Below are 7,854 nucleotides of genomic sequence, written 5' to 3' on the forward strand. Positions count from 1 at the left end.
TGCTGCAGTCAGCTTGCTGCTCTGGGTCAACATTGTTGTGCTATGAGAGAGCTGGCCTGTAAGTCTCATTTCATTTTGGAGCCTGGGCGAGTGGTAATAGTGAGTAAAGTATTTCTGCAGAAACTATTTCAGTCCCTAAAATTTCCTGCAAGTGCGTTATTACAATAATCACCGGTACAAAATCCAGTGCTATTGGCCGTCTAAGGCAGCTTCAGTCAGCTTTGAATGCCAGCAGGAATGCAGTAAGGAGCAGTGGAGATGGGAAGGCCCCTGTGTCCCCAGAGGCAAGCCCTTCCCTGTCTCCCAGCCACAGCACATCATACTTCTGTTCAGTGCCACAGAAGGTTTCATACTGGATGCACCATAAATTTTAGTTTATTGGTACAATCGTTTGATTTTTTAAAAATATATACCTCTTGGACTACACAATTTAAGTAATAATGAATGTTAGGAATTATCTGAAATGAATTAATAGTTTAGCTGTGTTCCATCACGTTGCAGGAAGTATGGCATATGAAACAATCCTCTACTGCCAGAGAAATGTTTAGACAACATACTCCTCTTTTCCACTTCTGTCTTTACAGTTAGGTTTTCCATTCTTCCACCGCCTCAAATCAGCTTAATAATATTGACATTGTACAGGTGACACTTAAGTAACATTTAGAATTCTAACTTAGCTTTGAGGAGAAACTGAAGATTAGATCAGATAGAATGAAAACATTTTTAAAAATACCTGAGGCCCAAATTCCCAAAGGTGTTTAGTCATCAGACTCCCAAGGAAATGGAACAGAAGCTAGACAGTTCTTTTTAATATCTTTGTAACGTTGGGCCTCAAACCAAAACAATCTAAACATATGTGTCAATTGCCTAAGTACTTTGGAAGGTGTGGGTCTAAAAAAGCTAAAATCTCCCTCTCTTACAGTGAGATGAGGGCCATAGTTCCAAACCCTCCCTTTGGTAAGACACTCCCATGCTGCCTTTGCTAAATGTGGTTTAAAAAAAACAACCCTGACATTGACAGGTCTGATGGGATAGAAAGTCAAGCATCATTTGACCAATTAACAACATGCTGCAGCATACACTTTATTCAGTATTGTTGCAGTGAATTAAGACTACATTCATCTTTCAATATGGGAAACTACTGTGGAATAAGCTTACAATGCAATTACGGTTCCTCCAACTGTTTTCACAGGTTTGAACTCAGTTTTCCTAGCTCCTTCAAGTGAGCTTTCTTTGGACAGGGATTCGGCTGAGTGGTCAGGGTGCATTTGTATCCCAGAATGGAAGATCTGCACCTGAAGTCGGTGCAGAATAGCTCGTCTGGTTTTCCACTGTCACCTTGGTTTACTCTGTAATAACTTCCTTGTGCACACAGGGTTTTAGACTGACTATGGTTATAGCCAAGTGAGCCAGATGATGTCTTCTAAGCTCAACCTGCAGCATCCTAAAGCACCTGCTTAGATTAGCACTTCACCATGGAGCTGCTGAAGTCCCCTGCACCCACAACTGTGTCTGCAAGGAGAGCCATGGGCATGGGAGTGGTATGCCTTGCTTATATGTTGAGCTGGCAAGACACAAACCAGGTCTAGTTCACAGTGACCCCATGTTGTGACTGAGCTCATTAACCTTGCTGAAAGGCAGGTATATACATTAGGGTGTGGTACCTTGCTAGCAGCCTGACATGATCCCCAGCATGATTAGGTTCTTCCCTGCATTTGGAGCTGGCTTCTTTTCCCCTCAGTGCCACTTGGTCTGCTGCATATAGGGACGTTGCAAACTAAGAGGGAAAAATTGTCATAAATGGTAGAGCACTTAAACTTAGGTTTTGTAATGATTAATCTGTACCTTTCTTCTTGGCCCAGTCCACAGTGCCTATACAAAAAGTATTTATCTACATGGAAAATTTTGGAGGTGCACGTTTATTCAAATACAGTTGCATTACTATGAACTCAGAAGTATGTACTCCTAGTACCTGGATAATTTTTGATTTACAGGTAAGTCATAGCAAAGCATGCCTAACATGAGAGCTGTTACTGGTTTATTTTTCTTGCAGCAGAATTTGAATGCCCATGTAGAAAATTACACCTTTATAGCTCTGTGTTCAATAGTACAGAAAAATAGCTACACTTGTGTAATTATACTGACATACAACTTAGATCAGGGCCTTAGGTACTTTAATTGCTTATACTGAGAATGTTAAACTTAGATTATCTCCCACTGAGGATAGCAGGAAAATTCCCATAAATTTCAGTGGGACTTACACTCTGTCTTTAAACAGAATTACTGAGGATCAGAAGTAACTTGTAGTATTGATCACTTCTTCTGGTCATTTGTTCTACCATTTTTATTTTGTATGATTAAAACAACAGTGACAAACACAACAAAATTTTAAAAGATAAAAATTCACTTGTATTTAATATAACAGGACCCTGTAATCAGGTTATCTCTACTACATTTTTGCAGCAGGAAGAAAGTCACATCTATTGAGAATACTGTTCTGTTTAAAAGCATGCTTCTGAGGACATAGGATTAACTGAATAGTATGTTCTTAATGTTGGACTGGTGCAAGGTCTTGTTTAAAATTGCTAGGTAAGAGATATCAGAGAGAATATGTTTTGGTCTATAACAAAATTTCATAGCTAAGGTGCAGCCCTTCAGAAAGCTGTTATTTTTCTAAGAGAAACACAGCTAAAGAGCATCTCTTCTTGTACACATATATAACACGAAAAACCTACATTGCACAAAACCCGTGTATCATCTTTTTGCCAAGATATCATTCATTCTTAGACATTAATTTATTAATTTAGAAAGGGTATCATAAGCTGGAATAATTTTAGCTGGAAACATAGGTAGGAAAAGCATGTCCCAGAGATATTACATTAAAAGAATTTTTAAGACTTAGGTCAGCCTCAATACGAGACCCTTAAGGTTGATTTGAGGCAAAAACATCCCCCGATCATGGTGAATGCATTCTTGTCAAAGCCAGACATCATGTGAATCAGTGATTCTGGAGAATAGAAACCACCTTCTGGTTGGATGAGTTTTGAGACAAAAGACCGTGTTCCTGAAAGCATCAGGGCAGGGAGTTGTGCATGTTTGATTTATTTTTTCCCACACTTTGTTTATTCATTTAAAGGCAGTATATTATGTTCTGTTTTCTGTGTTTCAAACATCTGTTATTTTGCATGTTCATTTGCCAGTTAATCAAGTTCTTTCCCTTTCCAACAATTGTACTGGGAACAATCAATCAATTAGCTGCAGAAAAAAAGAATAATAAGATGTCTGGCTAATATACAACCTATAATATGAAAAGAAAAGGCAGCCTTCTGAAGTATGTAAATATAAATGACATCAAACATCTGTACAACAAAGAGAAACTCTATCACCAGCAGGCAAAAATTCCAGAAACTGAAAGCCTAAATTCCCTGCTGAAGGTGGAGGAGAGCATGAGAAAGGGAGAGCAGAATTAAGAGGGGTAATTAACACCAATGAAGTTTGCAGTTTCTACCCTTTTAAGCCATAGATGTCGCAGACATTCATGTGAATTTCCCAGCAGAGGCTGTACCAAATAGCTGCAGTCAGGCTAGGAGGGCTGCTGAGGCTGGTAATGCCACGGGATCACCCTGCTGCTGGGCTGACCCTGTCACCTGCAGAGCAAATTTGCCTTGACTACCCTTGCTCCCTGCAATGCTCCTTTCCCTTACTCACCAAGTATGCAGGACACCTACACCAATGTACCCATTCGGTAATCTTGGCCCATAAAGATTTTGGTATGAGTCTCATGGGAAAGCTGGCCAATTCAGCGATGGGTGGTCAGTGGAGGATCATAGCTGACGTCCTGCAGGAGACTCTGTTGTGCCAATGAGTCCCTGCTAACAGCAGCTGGAAAGACCAGGTGTGACAGTAGCCAAGGGAAAATCAAACTCAGTGTAGGTAACTGACAAAGTGGAATAACAACAAGTGGCAAACCAAATGCTTATTGGTCTACAGTAAATTTATATACCCATACTACAGTCTTGAAAAATATTGTTTAGCATGTCACCAGTAAGTTTCATTCCCCAGTGAAACTGATTGCGTTATTAATGCGGTATCAGTTAGGAGTTTTCCATGGGAGAGGGAATATCCAGACAGATCAAGATGTGATAACAGTACTGATTGTCTACTCTTTTTACTAGTCAGATTGCTTAGATTTACAAAGCTCCGAGTTGTAGTAAAAATATTTTTCTACTCACATGGGGTTTTACAGTGTGGAAACTTGTAAATGTCAGAACTGAATAACTGTAACTTTAAAAAACCACAAAGTTATTTTGCTGGGTCAGCTCAGTGTTTAACTTTCTGACCATTTTTATATGTTAAACATATATAAAATTTTTAGCTCAATCTGAGATCTAGGAGCTTGAAGAAAGATTTAGGAAAGAATCAGGGATTTCAAAGCAATTAGAGCAGAATCATTTAATGATTCTAAGTTTTGTCAGGTCTTGCTCAAGTAAATAGGTGTTAAGGACACTGAAATGCTAACATATGTTTAGGAGAAATCTGACTGCAGTGAGAGGAATATTAACAGACAAGAGTTTTCCTGGAATTATGGGTGCTGAAAAATTCCTAATTTAATACTTTTTGGGAATAACTGTGCCTCATTCTAGTTTAACTTGCTCTGTAAGTCAATTAAAACACAAAGTAGTAAGACCTTATTTTAAAAATGCAAGAGTATCACACACAGATCTAATTATGAAGTTACTGTATTTAACTCCACGCCATGTCAGAACCAGAGTAACATCAAGGTTCAGGTGAACACCTTGTGGGCTTTAATTTAACAGATTGAAGAAGAGATTTGTGGTTTGCTTAATTTTATTTCTTTAAAGAACCAAGGGACTTGTATTAGTTTTATTTTCACATCTGCAGAGTTTAGAGAGAAGCTCTATTATCTCCATTTGGTTTTCTCATGGATGACTAAAATTTTCTAGAAGTTAGGTTGTCATGTGCGAAGGACTTACAAAATATTGACATATCAGCACACAGTAAATCCTTTACAGTCTTTTCAAACACAGTCATCGTGTGGCAGCTGTACTTCACTCAGGAAAAATAGAATTATACAAATACAAATATTGTTCAGTTTTATTGGCACATTATTGAGCAAGATAGCAGCTACACATTTGAAATATGAACATGCTTTGATGTAATTTTTATTGCTTTGTAGACAGTATTTTCCTTTTCAGGTACTCCAGGTTTTAACTGGTGAAGACTTAACTAATCAACAATGTCTGTTTTTTTAGTGTGCCTTGTATTGTCTCAGGTAGTCATGACAGGAGCAGATGGAGCAGTGAGTCACTGACCAGACATTATTAGAGCTGTGACAACAAGAAACTGGATGAAACCTCTAAAATATCTGCTTTCCAGACCACAGAAATATAGCATATTGAATTTGCTTTGACTTACGTGAACTGCAAAGCCTGGTAAGGACTCTTTTCTACAATCACAAGGATAAATTATCTACACAGGCAAACAGCTGTGTTCTAGTACATTTCCTAGACACTTTAAATACCACTGCAAGCCATTGGCTCTGTTTAAAAATAATGATCTGTGGCAATATGGTTCTGAAAGTTATAAGAAAGCATTTTGTTCTATTTGTAATGCGTAAGTCCATGGCAGTGGATGGAAATCTTTCTGCTGCTCAAATGTATTGTGTGTCTGCATTCAGACATGTAGACATGGCACTTAGGGACATGGTTTAGTGCTGGACTTGGCAGTGTTAGGTTTACAGTAGGACCCAATGATCTTAAAGGTCTTTTCCAACCTAGAGGATTCTCTGCTTCTATACAATCAAATTACACTTTAAAACTTGTGCATGCCAAATTATTCTAAGTATCTGAGAAGTGCAATATTATCTGATAAATGAAAATATAAATTCTTTTTACAGAAGTGTGCACATGTATTTTTTTGAGGGAGGGAGAGGGTGTCAACTGACAGTCCGTAGCTACAAACACTTTTGTGAGGACTGTCGTATTTCATGCTTTTAAGACTTGGTGGGTAAGAAAAAGGTGTGAAATACAGGACCTCTATCTCTGATCTTTTTCAGAGTATATTTCAGAACAGTAAGTAACAGTTGAAAGTTTTTAGTGATTCATATTAAATGAATGAGTATCTCCACTCAGTTTGCAGTAGATAGATAGTTGATAGCTTTGCTGATACCACTTCCAAAAAGCAAGAGGGTTGGGTATCAACAAATATTAAGCCATTCTCTCCTTATCAGAGGGGATCCTTCCAGGCCACTGTTGAATCATGTTGCCTGGATAGGATAGGGAAGCAGGTCCCCTTTTGCTCAGAGGTGATATATGTAGAGAGAAGCTATCCTAGATTCAAATGTTTTAGTCTATTCCATGGCATTACTTGGGGAGCAGTCCTGTTAGCTTCAGCAGTTTGTAACATGAGGTTAGGTATGACCTCAGTCTTGGTACATGTCTCATGTCCTAGCCTCAGTTCCCCTATTCTGCTTCTTGAAATTGTACTGTAGGCAAACATAACATGTATATACGAAAGTCGGGACAAAAGAATCAAGAAATGGGCAAAGAGCTGCTGTGAAATCAGGTCAACGGTGACTCATGAAGAATGTAACTGCAAGAGAAGGAACCAAACGTAGGGAGAGATTAAGTGGGTTGAAGGTAGACAGGAACTCATACAAGAAGAATTGAAAAGCTAACCCCTAGAGCATTTTCTGCAGTGACAGAAAACTGGCTTGGGATGTGGGAAGAGAGAAGCAGTGTGATGGAAATGCTGCGGCGAAGAAGTGCTTGGGAGTGATTGTATGAAAGAAAGTGACATGGACAAAACAATGAAGCTTTAGCAGGGAAACAAAAAAGCTAGTTCAGAAGAGGAAAGGACTGCAGGAAGTAAAACCTGAAGCTAGTTTAAAGGAGAATGAAAATAGAAAATGTGCTTGCATGGAATGAGGGACATAGGAGAAGAAAGAACCAAATGCACAGTGAGAAATGGAAAACTTTTATCATACATGTAATACAAAAAACCAGACATTTAATTTGAGGAAAAAACTGCTTGACTTTTTTTTTTTTTTTTTCTTTACAAAACATAGGGAATCTAATGTGTAATATGCGTTGGTTGTGTATGAGGATAAAATTTTTTTCATCCCTTGCCCATGAATGTGTGTCATACGTTGACCAGTTTTCTCCTCTTTTACGTTATAAATTGCACTTGCTGCTACCAAAAGCCACGGAGATAATAGTTGTGTTAGGAGAACATTACAGGCCATGGATCAGCCATCCCCTTCAACCTTTGCAGATTCTAGGCATTCAAGAAATACCCCAAAGGGCACAATGTCATTTATTCCTCAAGCCTTTCTCAAAACAATAAGCAAGTAAGTGAGGGCAAAATACACGAGGTTTGCAGCATGACAGCAACAATTTCCTAGATGACTCACTAGCCAGTAGGTTGTCTAAGGATTTGCCCTAATCATACAAGCAATCCAATCTTCCCTCTTGTGGATTTGTCTTCGGTAACGTATATAGCCTTTCTCTTCCAGATTTCCACTCTCTCTAAACAGTACATTGTAAGTGAGCATCGTTATTCTTCTTGTTTAGTATGTAGTCAAAACTTAGTTTAGTGTCATTGTCATTTCAAAATAAAGAAAAATGCAAACAATGTGATAAAACCTTATAAGAAACTCAGTCATTCCTATATTCCAGTTTTCCATTCCCTATTGTAAATATATTGTATGAACCTATTTCCCCTGTGCCTGTGTATCTAACTTCACAGGGCATTATGATTTATTTATTTCACAAAACGCAAACCAGAATTTAAGCTAAAATTGGACATTGTACTTTACTTTCACAAATTTTAGCA

Source organism: Falco peregrinus, chromosome 9, assembly GCF_023634155.1.
Source record: "Falco peregrinus isolate bFalPer1 chromosome 9, bFalPer1.pri, whole genome shotgun sequence".
Taxonomy (NCBI): Eukaryota; Metazoa; Chordata; class Aves; order Falconiformes; family Falconidae; genus Falco; species Falco peregrinus.